Genomic DNA, 13,603 nt, shown 5'->3' with positions numbered 1-13,603 from the left:
AAGAATTATTTTGAAAATATGGTTTTTCAGGCCTAACTCCGCCTGTGTAGTTATACACTGCCGGTCCCAAGCCCGGATAAAGGAGGAGGGTTGCGGTAGGCCTGTGACAGCCAGCATAAAAACTGTCATATCCTATGAAAATAAACCAATATGAGAATTTCGTTGGGGCGTTCCCTACTGAGCGACGCGCTGTACTCTCTAGGCCCGGAGGCAGTGATAAATGTGCAAGGGTTGCTAGGTTGTCGCCCAGAAGCGATGCGTCACACCGCCGCCCGGGTGTGGTGTCAAATAGGCAAGGGTTCCCTCACTTTGTTGGACGGGTGGGGGTAAAGAAGTTAGTCCAAGACCATAAAATTAGGTTAGCCACTTGGAACATAGGGTCTTTAACTGGTAAGTTGGTAGAGTTAGTAGATGTTATGTGTAGGAGAAAGATTGATATTTTATGTCTTCAAGAGACCAAATGGGTAGGTGAGAAAGCTAAAGTGATAGAACCTTGGGGATATAAGATTTGGTATACAGGAATAAATAGGAATAGGAATGGAGTAGGGATTGTTATGAGTCGTCAGTTTATAGATAATGTAGTTGAGGTCCGTAGGAAGGGTGATAGAATTTTACTTATTAAATTAGTATTAGGTACGGATATTATTAATATTATTAGTGTTTATGCACCTCAAGTAGGTTTAGATGATTCCATTAAGCATCAATTTTGGGAAGATTTAGATGGAGTAGTACAAGAGACATCTTATGGAGAAAAGCTTTTCATCGGCGGTGACCTTAATGGACATGTAGGCATTAGTAGGGATGGATTTGAGAATATCCATGGAGGCTATGGTATAGGAGAAAGAAATGAAAGTGGAGAAAGGATTTTAGATTTTTGTTTGTCCTATGATATGATCTTAGCAAACACTTGGTTTAGGAAGAGGGAGTCTCACCTAGTAACATTTAAAAGTGGGGTTAATACGAGTCAGATAGATTTTTTCCTACTTAGAAAGAGAGATAGGGGTTGTTGCATCGATTGTAAGGTTATACCAGGAGAAAGTGTAGCTACACAACATAGAGTCTTAATTTTAGATCTTAGAATTAGACAATGCCGCAAAAGGGATAGACATAGGATAGATCCTAGAATTAAGTGGTGGGCACTGAAAGGAGCTAAACAAGGAATGTTTGTAGAGCAGGTAGTTAAGGAAGTTGATTGGTGTCTCGAGGAGGATTCAGAATCAATGTGGAATAAGATAGCGGGTGGTATGAGAAAAGTAGCTAAGGAGGTATTGGGTGAGTCTAAAGGCGGTGCACCACTAGGTAAGGATACATCATGGTGGAACGAGGATGTCAAATTAGCTATTAAGGTTAAAAGAGAGTGTTATAGAAATCTAAGTAAGAGTCGTGATAATGAGAATTTGGAGAAGTATATGATAGCAAAGAAGGAAGCTAAAAAAGTTGTTCGAAACGCGAGTGCTAAGGTATATAAGGAGGTTTATGACAAGTTGGATACCAAAGAAGGCGAGAAGGATATTTATAGGCTTGCAAAGATGAGAGATAGGAAATCGAAGGATTTGGGTATGGTTAGATGTATCAAAGATGAAACGCAAAGGGTTTTAGTCAAAGATGAGGAGATTAAGGAGAGATGGAAAAATTATTTTGATAAGCTATTTAATGATAGTCATGCTCAAGATCTTGGAGACTTCTCCATTCCTTTTCATGAGATAAATCGTGACTTCATGCGCAAGATTCAAAAGAAAGAAATTGCAGAGGCTTTGAAGAAAATGAAATCAAGAAGGGCAGTTGGCCCAGATGGTATACCTATCGAGGCTTGGAAATGCTTGGGAGAGAAAGGTTTAGAATGGTTGACAAATCTTTTTAACTTGATTTGGCGAACAAATAAGATGCCTAATGAGTGGAGGAAGAGTACTTTGGTGCCTTTATATAAGAATAAGGGTGATATACAAGATTGCACAAACTATCGTGGTATAAAACTCATGAGTCATACTATGAAACTTTGGGAGAGGGTGATTGAGTCTAGGTTGAGGAAGGTTGTCATGATATCGGAGAATCAATTTGGTTTTATGCCTGGAAGATCAACTATGGAAGCTATAAATCTTCTTAGACAACTTATTGAAAGATATAGAGAGAGGAACAAAGATTTGCATATGGTTTTTATTGATTTAGAGAAGGCATACGATAGAGTACCTAGGGACGTTCTCTGGTGGACAATGATGAAGAAAGGTGTTTCTCTCAAGTACATTAGTATAATTAAAGATATGTATGAAGGAGTAGTAACCAATGTCCGCACTTGTGGAGGGGTGACAACCAATTTTCCGATAACGGTTGGGTTACATCAAGGATCTGCTTTAAGCCCTTTCCTATTTGCGATAGTGATGGATGAGCTTACGAGATCAATTCAAGAAAATGTACCGTGGTGTATGTTGTTTGCTGATGATATTGTTTTGATTGATGAGTCTAGAGCTGGGGTTAATGCTAAGTTAGAATTATGGAGACAGACATTGGAAGCTAGAGGTTTTAAGTTGAGTAAGAGTAAGACTGAATATATGGAATGTCGGTTTAGTAAGCAACGAAGTAGTGATGGGAGTGTAGTGAAGCTTGGTGAGCAAGATATACCGGTGAATGATTATTTCAAATATTTGGGATCCATCATTCAAAAGTATGGAGAAATTGATGGAGATGTAAATCATAGGATAAAGGTTGGGTGGATGAAATGGAAAAGTGCTACTGGAGTGCTGTGCGATCGTAGAATGCCATTGCGGTTGAAGGGAAAGTTTTATAGGACGACTATTAGACCCGCTTTACTATATGGTACGGAATGTTGGGCTGCCAAGAGACATCATATTCAAAAAATGAGTGTAGCTGAGATGCGGATGCTTAGATGGATGTGGAAATACAATAAAAGATAAGATTCGGAACGAAGAGATACGTAAGAAGGTAGGTGTTGCACCCATTGAAAATAAGATGCGAGAGAATCGTTTACGGTGGTTTGGACATATTCGGCGAAGGCCTAATGATGCTCCAGTTAGAAGGTTGGAGAAATGGGAAAATATATTAGTTAAAAGAGGTCGGGGTAGGCCTAGGAAGACTTGGATGGAGATGATAGGAAAGGATATGAATGCTTTGAACCTCACCGAGGACATGGCGTTGGATAGAAATGATTAGAGGAAAAGGATTCATGTGGAAGACCCAAAATGAATTTCTTTTTTGGTTCATATCGCTGACCCCAATTGTTTTGGGATGAAGGCGTAGTTGTTGTTGTGTTGTTGTTGTTGGTTTTTCAGGCTTAAAACCTTATCCTGAATGGTTTTGGGGATGAAATCCTCGAAATGATATGATTGAGTAAAAGATGAGGAAATTGTGATGGGACTTTAGATGGAAATTCTGAAATGGTGGGAAATGAAAATTTTGATCAGGTCTCATGGGTGAGACAAGATACTCTTATCGGAATGATTCAGGTTTTGCCCTTAACCTGGATGGGACGAAAATATATCATGATGAATTTCAAACGAGGAAAGGAATACATGAGGACCTTGATGGGACATTTTGAGAAATGCCTCGTGAATTGAAGCTCAAGTGGGATTCTATCCTCGATGGATATACACAGCATGGATTCCTCGATGGGAAGAACCATGATGTGATTGGAAGAAAACATCTCGTCAAAATGAGGAATCTCATTGGAATGTGACTCAGGTTTAACCCAAACCTGCAAGGAAGATACCTCGCGAAGCGAGGTTCCGGGTTGACTCTTAATCTGGATAGGAAATCTACCATACGGGTTTCTCAAAATGGAGAAAGCATGATGGGACCTTCGGAATTTGAACGAACAAATCCAAAGGGGTTTTTGCGAAAGGAGGAAATATAGGGTTCCCTAAAGCTTTGAAAAGGGAGAAGAAATTGGGCGTCTCATTGCTGAGACTGAAATGGCTTTTTGAAATCAAATGATCTTTCGCAAATGGTTCAGGTTTGACCCTTATCCTGAGTGGGGGACACCATACGGAATATCCTTGACTGAAGAAACCGCGATGGGACAGGAAGAGATGCTTCAACTGAATGAGGCAACTCTTCTGGTAGATATAAACAACACTAGGTTGCATCAAAATGGATATTGAATGTTTATTTTATTCTTGGAATAACTAAAAAATTTTGCCAATTATAGCCGATTTAAACGCTTTGAAATGTGCACGTATGTGCAAAAGATATTCCCTCTTTTACCTAGAGTATTTCCCCCAAATGAGGTTAACTCCTCAGTTCTAAGAGTCAAATTCAAAATTTTAACGCTGGTGATTTTCTTTAAGAAAGTTATCCATTTCCTTGATATGAGAATAGAAGAAATATTCTCAATTTCATAAAAGCAAGTAATGAAAAGATATTGACAAAAGAATTTTGCATGAGAAAAGATGGCTTCTGGCAACTTTGGCAGTTTGATATCTGGGTGTTTTCCCACGATGATCTTTTTGCACTCTTTTTGAGTCATTGCACTTTCTCGGGTTTTTACATCATCCTTCATTCGGATGGGTCCTGACTTTTCTCTCTTTTTTGCAGGGAAGGGCACGTCACAAACTCCTTCATCTTGGAGATGCTCTGATCCTTCTTTTATCTCAGGGATTCTATTGATGATGTCGGCTCAAAAGGTCTTTAGATAATAGCTGGAATCAAATATCTTTTAGGGTTTGTCGGTAGGTTCATCACACTCGCCTTCATCTTAACGGTGATCTGAACTTTCTATGGAAGGATCTGTCACAAACTCCGTCATCTTGGAGATGTTTCGAATCTTCTTTGGCCTCGGGGGTCCACTCGCTTAATTCGCCTTCATCTTGACGACAATTGAGAGATCCCTTTTGCGGATATTTGATTGCAACTTTTAAACGAAAATGAGAAGATATGGGTTGAGTGGATTCTTTTTATAGCTCAAGATATTTCCACTGCCTGATTGCCAGAAAGTCATTTTTAAAACATGCGCCATATCTACGATCAATATCAATTCGCTTCTGGATTTTCAACATCATTGAAGATTTCTTTCATTGATCATATAGAGGACATTTCTTACATCCTTTTGGTTGATCAACAGGAAAAGATTTGAATTTTACCTCTTTTTCGCAAAGAGTTTCACCTTCTTGGAAGGAAATACAGGAGGTAATCTAAGGGAATTCTTTTTGTGTAGCAAGAATATTGGAGTCAACAACTGTTTTTAGCAAATTGGCATAATGTTCCAGAATTCTTTTGTGAAATAATCACTCAATATAGATTTTGATGCATCCTTTAGCTGAATTTTTGGAGTTAATAACATGAAAATACTGGCTTTATCACACAACATTGGCTCAACAGGGACTCAACCTAAGAGCCGTAAAGAATACAGGATCCGTAGGGATTCATCCTACAGATTGAAATTTTTGGGACAAAAATGAATTTTAATTTAATAGGAATTTCAACCCAAGAATTTTGTAAAAGAATTTGTGACTAATAAGAATTTATCTATAAACTGTATTTTCGAAAGAATGAATATGGTTCAATAGGATTTCAGCCTAAGAACAACAAAAGAAATATGGATCAGTAGGAATTCAACCTTCAAATTGGAAAAAATGAATGTTAGTTTAAGAGGATTTCAACAAAAGAATATAGATCAGTAGGAATTCAGCCTACAAAAAATGAATTTTGTTTAATAGGAAAAAGAATATAGGTCAGTAGGACTTTATCCTTTAGATTGATTCTTTTGAAAAAAAGTGAATTTTTGGTTTAATAGGAATTCAACCTAAGAACCGCCAAAGAATACACATTAGTAGGAATTCAAACTACAGTTTTACTTTTTGAAGAATAAATGTGGTTCGATAGGAATTCAGCCTAAGAACCGTAAAAGAACATGGGTTAGTAGGAATTCAATCTTCAGATTAAAATTTGGAAAAATGAATTCCGGTTTAATAGGAGTGCAACCTAAGAACTGCAAAAGGAATATGGATTGGTAGGAATTCATCCTACAGACTGAAATTTTGGATAGAAATGAATTTTGGTTCAGTAGGGATTTGACCTAAGAACCTGCCAAAAATATGGATCAGTAGGATTTCAACCTACAGATTTACTTTTTAAAAGATGAATTTGGCTCAATAGGAATTCGACCCAAGGACTGCGGAAGAATAGAGATTAGTAGGAATTCAACCTACACATTGACTTATGAATGATCTGAAGGGGATTAAAAATGAGAACTGCAAACTAGTAGGAGTTGGACCTAAAGATCTCGGATCAGTAGGAGTTCAGCCTAAAGATCGATGAAAGTAATGGTCTTAAAGGATTTCAACCTAAGGACTGCGAATCAGTAGGACTTCAACCTAAAGCTCGCTGATCAGTAGGAGTTCAGCCTAAAGATCGATGGAAGGAATGGTCCTAAAGGATTGCAACCTAAGAACTGCGAATCGGTAGGACTTCAACCTAAAGTTCGCTGATCAGTAGGGGTTCAGCCTAAAGATCGAAAGAAATGGTCCTAAAGGATTTCAACCTAAGGACTGCGAATCAGTAGGACTTCAACCTAAAGCTCGCTGATCAGTAGGAGTTCAGCCTAAAGATCGATGGAAGGAATGGTCCTAAAGGATTTCAACCTAAGAACTGCGAATCGATAAGACTTCAACCTAAAGTTCGCTGATCAGTAGGGGTTCAGCCTAAAGATCGAAAGAAATGGTCCTAAAGGATTTCAACCTAAGGACTGCGAATCAGTAAGACTTCAACCTAAAGCTCGCTGATCAGTAGGGGTTCAGCCTAAAGATCGAAAGAAAAGGTCCTAAAGGATTTCAACCTAAGGACTGCGAAGCAGTAGGTGTTTAGCCTAAAACTCGTTGATCAGTAGGGGTTCAGCCTAAAGATCGAAAGAAATGGTCCTAAAGGATTTCAACCTAAGGACTGCGAATCAGTAGGACTTCAACCTAAAGTTCGCTGATGAGTAGGGGTTCAGCCTAAAGATCGATGGAGTTAAGAAGGAATTTTGGTTCGAGAAAGGATTTAACCTATGAGTCATATTGGTTTGACAGGGGTTCAACCTACGAGCTTTTGATTCTATAGGAATTCAATCCTAAAGAAAGGATTCAACTTGTGGATTGAAACAGACCTGCATAGTTAAGCTGTATGTGGCCTGGCTTTTAGGATTAATCCCTTATCCTGAATGGGGCAGAAATAAAATTTTAGCAAGAATTGATAAAAGGTATGATAAAGGAATCAACCAAGCTTGAAAATTTGATAAAGAAAAAGATTTGGCAGAGATTAATGAAGCTCTAAAAGAAGAGGAAAGACATTCAAGACTATCCCTTGTTTTGAAGAAATAAAGACCTCGTAGGATGAGGTTTCAGGTTTATCCCTTATCCTGAAAGGGGGAAAAAGAAAAGAAGGAAAAAGAAATACCTCATGGGAAAGAGGCATCAGGTTTATCCCTTAACCTGAAAGGGCAAGATTTTGAAATAAGAATTTGATAAAAGAATTAATAAAAATGAATGGATAAAATAAAATTTGATAAAGATGAATAAAACTGATAAGACTGAAAAGAAGATTTGATAAATGAAAATTTGAAAGAGTTGAGAAAGATTTGATCCTGCTTGTATGTGGGATCTTCAAAATGAGAGAAGAATATAAGAAAATCATTTTTGGAAAGAAAGATTATCTGCGAGAGTTGATCTTTTGAAAGGGGATCATTCATGAGAGATCATCATGAGGGTTAATTTTTTTTTTTTTTGAAGCAATGATTTGAAAACTAATTTTTTAGAAAATATGACCAACACGAGGGTTGATATTTGAATGTAATGATTTGAAATCAATTTTTAGAAAATATGATCAACACAAGGGTTGATTTTTGAATGTATTATTCGAAATTAATCTTTTTAGAAAATATGATCAGCACAAGGGTTGATCTTTGAATGTAATGAAATCAATTTTTTGAAAAATGAGATCAACACAAGGGATTGATCTTTGAATGAAATGAAATCATTTTTTTTGGAAAATGAGATCAAAATGAAATCAAATTTTTGGAAAATGAGATCAATACAAGGGATTGATCTTTGAATGTAATGATTTGAAAACCAAATTTTTAGAAAATATGATCAATGCAAGGGTTGATCTATGAAATGCAATGGCTTAAAAGACCAATTTTGGAAGATATGATCAACACAAGGGTTGATTTTTAAAATGCAATAATTCAAAATCAATATGATTAATACAGGGGTCGATCTTTGAAATGCAATGATTCAAAATCAATATGATCAACACAAGGGTTGATTTTTTTGAAATGCAATAATTCGAAATCAATTTTTAGAAAATATGATCAACACAAGGGTTGATCTTTGAAATGCAATATTTTGAAATCAATTTATAGAAAAAAATATGATCAACACGAGGGTTGACGTTTGAAAAAAATAGGTTGTAATAAAATATTTGAACTAGAATTTTCATGATTTTTAAAAAACCCTCATAAGTAATATCATTTCTCTCATGAATGATGTCAGGATTGTCCCGCGTTTTTTAAAAGAATAGGAATTTGATGGTAAAAGAATATTTTAAAGTGTAAGTAAAAATTTAAACAATAAAAGATGCCCCAGTATTGCGAAAAGAAATAAGAATTGAACCTCAAAGATAGGAAGGAAATTGACATTTCATTTATAAGAAAAATTGACAGCAAAGACTGAAGTATTTACAGGTATTTTTGACCAAAAGGTCACAAAAGACTCGGGCTGAATTGCCCTTACATGATGGTTTGGTAAAGAAAAGGGAGGACAATAGAAAAAGTCTCTAGTGTCATTGGCTTTTTGAATGATCCGAAAAAGGCTATGTCTGGATGGCGGGCTGCTCTTCAGTTTTCTCCTCTATCAGAAGGTGTTTATCGATGCAGTCCTGGATGATATTTTTCAGAACAAAGCAGTGCTCTGTATCGTGCCCCACTGCTCGATGATACTTGCAGAACTACGATATTCACCAACCAATCCGGGTAATCAATTGCTCGAATGAATCCTGCTTTAAGCATATCCTCAAGTCCTTCCTTGACCTGTTGCTCGATTCGAGGATCCATTTTTCTCAACTTCTGCTTGATTGGTTTCGCCTCAGGCTTCAAAATGAGGCGATGTTCCACCAATTTCAGATCTAAACCTGGCATATCCTCATAAGTCCATGCGAATACTTCTTCATGCTGCTTGAGGAAATTAGTGAGTCTTTCTTTCTCTCCTGGGCTCAAACCACTGCCAATCTTGAGAATTCTAGGATCATCTTCTGATCCGATATTGATATCCTCAGTCAGGTCTTGAACTAAGGATGATGGCTCATCTTGCTTCTGAACCGATGCAAATTTTGGTAGTTCTTGAAGAGCTGAATCAAACTCTGCGGATTCTTCTGACTGCTTTGCAGTCTGACTACATTTTGTTCTTATTCTGACCTGATGAATTATTGCTAATTTCGAACAGGCTTTTGGATTAAAGACGAGCTTCTTGATAGATCGAGAAGACATTCTGAAAATTGGAGGATAAATTGATTTAGGGAAATTGCTCATCATGAAATAAATGGATTTTATTGAAAATAATTGGAAAGATAAAAGAGCAAAATGATTTCAATTTTGTGAAGATTTAATACTGAGGAGTAAAGAGACAAATGGCACCAAGATAGACAAAGGAAACTGGCAACTTTATTGAAAAATATATAATTAATCAAAATGACAATGATGAAAATGAAATGGGATATCATCCCGACAAAAGAATAGAAAAGGAAAGACAAAGGAATTCTTCTAACGCACTCCCTTAATGAAAACAGTCCCTTTTTGAGATCTTCGGCCATTAAAGCCCAATCCGGCCCTTTTAGGGCAGTGCTGAGGAATCACTGGTTCAAGACGACCATCTTCATTTTTGCCTAGGCCTTGAAAAGGCTGGTAGCCGTGCTTCACTAGTAAATCAAATCCCTTCTTAGCTTTCATAAATTGGGAGAATAGCGGATGATCCTTAAGTGTGCTGTAATCAATTCGTCCCTCAATCTTGAAGAACTGTGGGCCTCCCTATCGGGTCGCAACCACTATATGCTCGGGTTGCTCTGTCATCTGTATTATTCCTGAATCCTCTTCGAAGCTGACATCTTCAATACCCCTAATGCTAGGGATATCAGTAGTGAAAGAGGGCCTGGGAACCATGGGTTGTGCCAGCCTCTGCTCAGGATCCTCGCCCAGGACTGTCGTGATCATACCACCTTTTGACCACTTGATGCACTGATGCAGAGTAGACGGTACTGCGTTTGTGTTGTGGATCCATGGTTTCCCGAGAAGCAGATTATAAGTGGGCGGCACATTGACTACGTGAAAGAGAATTGAATGGACCGAGTAGTCAATGAAGATCTCTAGGAATATTTTTCCTTTCGCTGTTTGGCCATGATTGTCGAACCCATAAATGGTGATTGGATCTGGAATGTATTCTTCTTCTTTTATGCCCAAAGCTTTGGCGGTCATTTCCGGACATATATTGAGGCTGCTGCCTCCATCGATCAGCACATGAGGAACTGTCATCCCTCTGGTTCGAACCACAACATACAAGGCGTTGTTATGGAACACATGAGGCTTAGGGAGATCCTCATCGGAGAAAGTAACTGGAGCATTAGTCATGGCCTGGTTGACTATGTGGGCCATGTCTTCCGGAGTTATGCTTGGTTTCACCTTGATTTTCTACAACAGATTATTTAATACTTGCTGATGTTTAGCGGAAGCTTGGGTTAAGTCCAAAATTGAGACATTGGATAATGCTGTAATAGGCTTTAGAGTGGATGTCTCGCTTTTCTTTGGGTTGGACTTAATGAGATGCTTAGGGAGCCATGGAATACTTCTGGCTACCTCGGGAGATATCCCAGCGGGCTTGTCAGATACTTTCAATTTGCCGAAAGCTGAAATAAGGTCCATCTTCTGGGCCTTGGACCGAGCCTGCTGCAATACCAGGACTTGATGCTGAGCTTGCATGTCATTTTCAGAGTACGGCCTGATATGCTCCTGTGGTTGAAACGACTGTTCGGTGATGACTACTATAGAATGACGAGGAAATGACTCTTTTAGAATATCTATATTTTCATCTTCCGCACCTTCTACCAGAAGATTTTTATCAATAAGGTCCTGAACAATATTCTTCAGAACGAAGCAATTCTCAGTGTTGTGCCCCACTGTTCGATGAAATTTGCAGAATTGGTCTTTGAATTTTCCCATAGGAGCGGAAGGGTCGACCAGCCTGGGCAATTTGACCATCTCCTTGGTCAACAGGTACTCGAGCACAGTCTCGAGTGATTGATCTAATGGAGTGAACTTCTTCTCATAGCTCCATCCTTCATGCTTCACTTTCTCTCGGGGTTTTGGTCCCTGCTCTAGTTGAAGCGGCTTGCTGAATTGCGGGATCGGCTTCCCTTTCTGATCATTCCTGTTTGAACCTCCTGCCCCATAACAGAAGTCTCTATTCTGCCCCTTGCGATGATTCCATTTATTATTACTGACAGAATTAGTGAAGTGAGTCTTCTTCTTTGACTCGTTCTGGCCGCTGTTCTTGGTGAAAGTGAAACCTTCGTAGAAACCATTCTCCATACTCAATTCGAGCCACTCGGCTCGCTCTGTTAATTCAATAAAGGTTCTGGACGGTGCGGTGGAGATGAGGCCTTTCAGCGATTGTGAGAAGTTACTCAGAATTAGGGACAAAGCGTGCCCCTCTGATATGGGATCTCTCATTTTATTACAAGCCGACCTCCAGCGGTGGATGAAGTCTCTAGCTTTTTCATTTTCTCTCTGTTTTAGGCCGCAGAGATGACTGAGGGTCGGGAGCGCCTCGGCATTAAAGAGGAATCGCTCGATGAACATATTCACCACCTTATCAAATTCTTTCAGCTCTATGGGGTTGATGTGCTCCGAGTACCATTTAGCTGCCATTCCCTCCAGACTGCGAGGGAAGCAAAGGAAGAGTGCCCGGTTGTCACGCTTGAATCGTGAAGATTCAGCGAAAAACATGGCGAGATGAGCCTTAGGGTCGCCAAAACCATCAAACTTGATAAATTTTCTGGGGAGATTATTCAGATTGTCGTCCCCATCTAAACCATCATAGAAGTCTTCGCTGGTGAAGACTTTCTTGCCCTTGTCGCGGGCCTGCAGATCTTTGACCATTCTCATCATATCTTTTAATTGTGACTGGGTAGGGTCGGCAACAGACTGATTTTTGGATTTGTAAGCCGACCCCTGACCCTGAGTCGACCTTTTGAATTCATATTTATTTTCACATTCCTTGTCAGCATCGTCAGCTGATTCTGACTCATCAGATATTTCCTCGTGACGACTCTGCTTTTTGCTGATCTTCACATTCTTGACGGCATGACCCTTATCTTTCTGTTTGATCTGAATTTGCTCAGTACTGGCCTCGGCTTGCTCTGCCAGCATCTTGGTCATCATTTTTTTGAACATGACGTACATTTGGGGATCGATGCCATCATCTGCCTACTGACCCTGACTCTGGATTGATCGAGGTGAGTTTATCTCTTCTTCTGAAGCTACTGAGTACGCGACGCCTTCAACTGATGTGGTTTTCTTTCTGGATCTTGTATGAACCATCGGGTATCACAAATGTTCTCTTGGATAATGCTGATACTCTCTGCAAGGTAGAACTGATGGTTAGGCTTCTTAAGGAAATTTGGTTTGGAGGAAAATATTTGTTGAGAATTTTGGTAGACAATTGAAATAATATCCCATTAATAGGGATTGAGTCGTCGCTGGGATTACGACAATTGTGTTGCTATTCTTTGCAAGATAAACAACTGAAAATATGCCTTGTTACCTAGGCGAGGTCGTCAAACCAAAGTGAAATGAAGATTAAAGGAACTTTATTGAAAATATGATTTTAATAATACACTTGACAGAGGGGAGAGGGGCAGACAATTTTCCACCACTCTACAAAATCAGAAGACACACGAGGACCAGGAAAAATAGTAAGATTGACAAAGGAATCCCAGCCATGTCTGGCAGAATGGTATGCTCCGGACCACTGATCTGATGCGAGGTCGAATTATGGCAGAACCCCTGCTAGTGGACGAATCTCTACGCGCTTCTGCCTCTAAGAGAACTGCCTGACACACCGCTCGGGATGATAGTATGCGCAGAAGAACGGGCCAAGTAGTCTGAACTGCTTGTCGTAAGCATAAGTGTATCTGGGAGGTGATTCCTGACGATCAAAGTAGTCCCATACGACTTCTTCCTCCTGAAGGTTGTCGATCAAGAACCGGTATCGCGCAACTGGAAGAAGCTTCTCTCCATTGAATCTGAAGGAACTGGCTCGGGTTGGTACATGCCGGAGGAACCAAGACTGCAAGGCATAGGTGCACCCTTCGACTAGAATTGATTCTCCGAGTGCGAAACGAGTCAACCCTCGGTATAGAAAGGCTAGTGCGGCCATGGCTATCGAGAGGCGGCTGGTCTGTCAACTTCCCCATCTCCTTAGAAGCTGAACTATTCTGATATCCATGTAATTCCGTCCATCTGGAAAGAAAGCTAATCCTACCGTGCACAGAACCATCGCGTGCTGAATTCTTTCTCGAGCTGTCCTGGACAACGAGCTGACTTCTGCAAATGTTCCATACTGTCTATAGA

Source organism: Nuphar pumila, chromosome 5, assembly GCF_984573655.1.
Source record: "Nuphar pumila chromosome 5, dmNupPumi1.hap1.1, whole genome shotgun sequence".
Classification (NCBI taxonomy): Eukaryota; Viridiplantae; Streptophyta; class Magnoliopsida; order Nymphaeales; family Nymphaeaceae; genus Nuphar; species Nuphar pumila.
Note: the sequence above shows the minus strand (reverse complement) of the source record.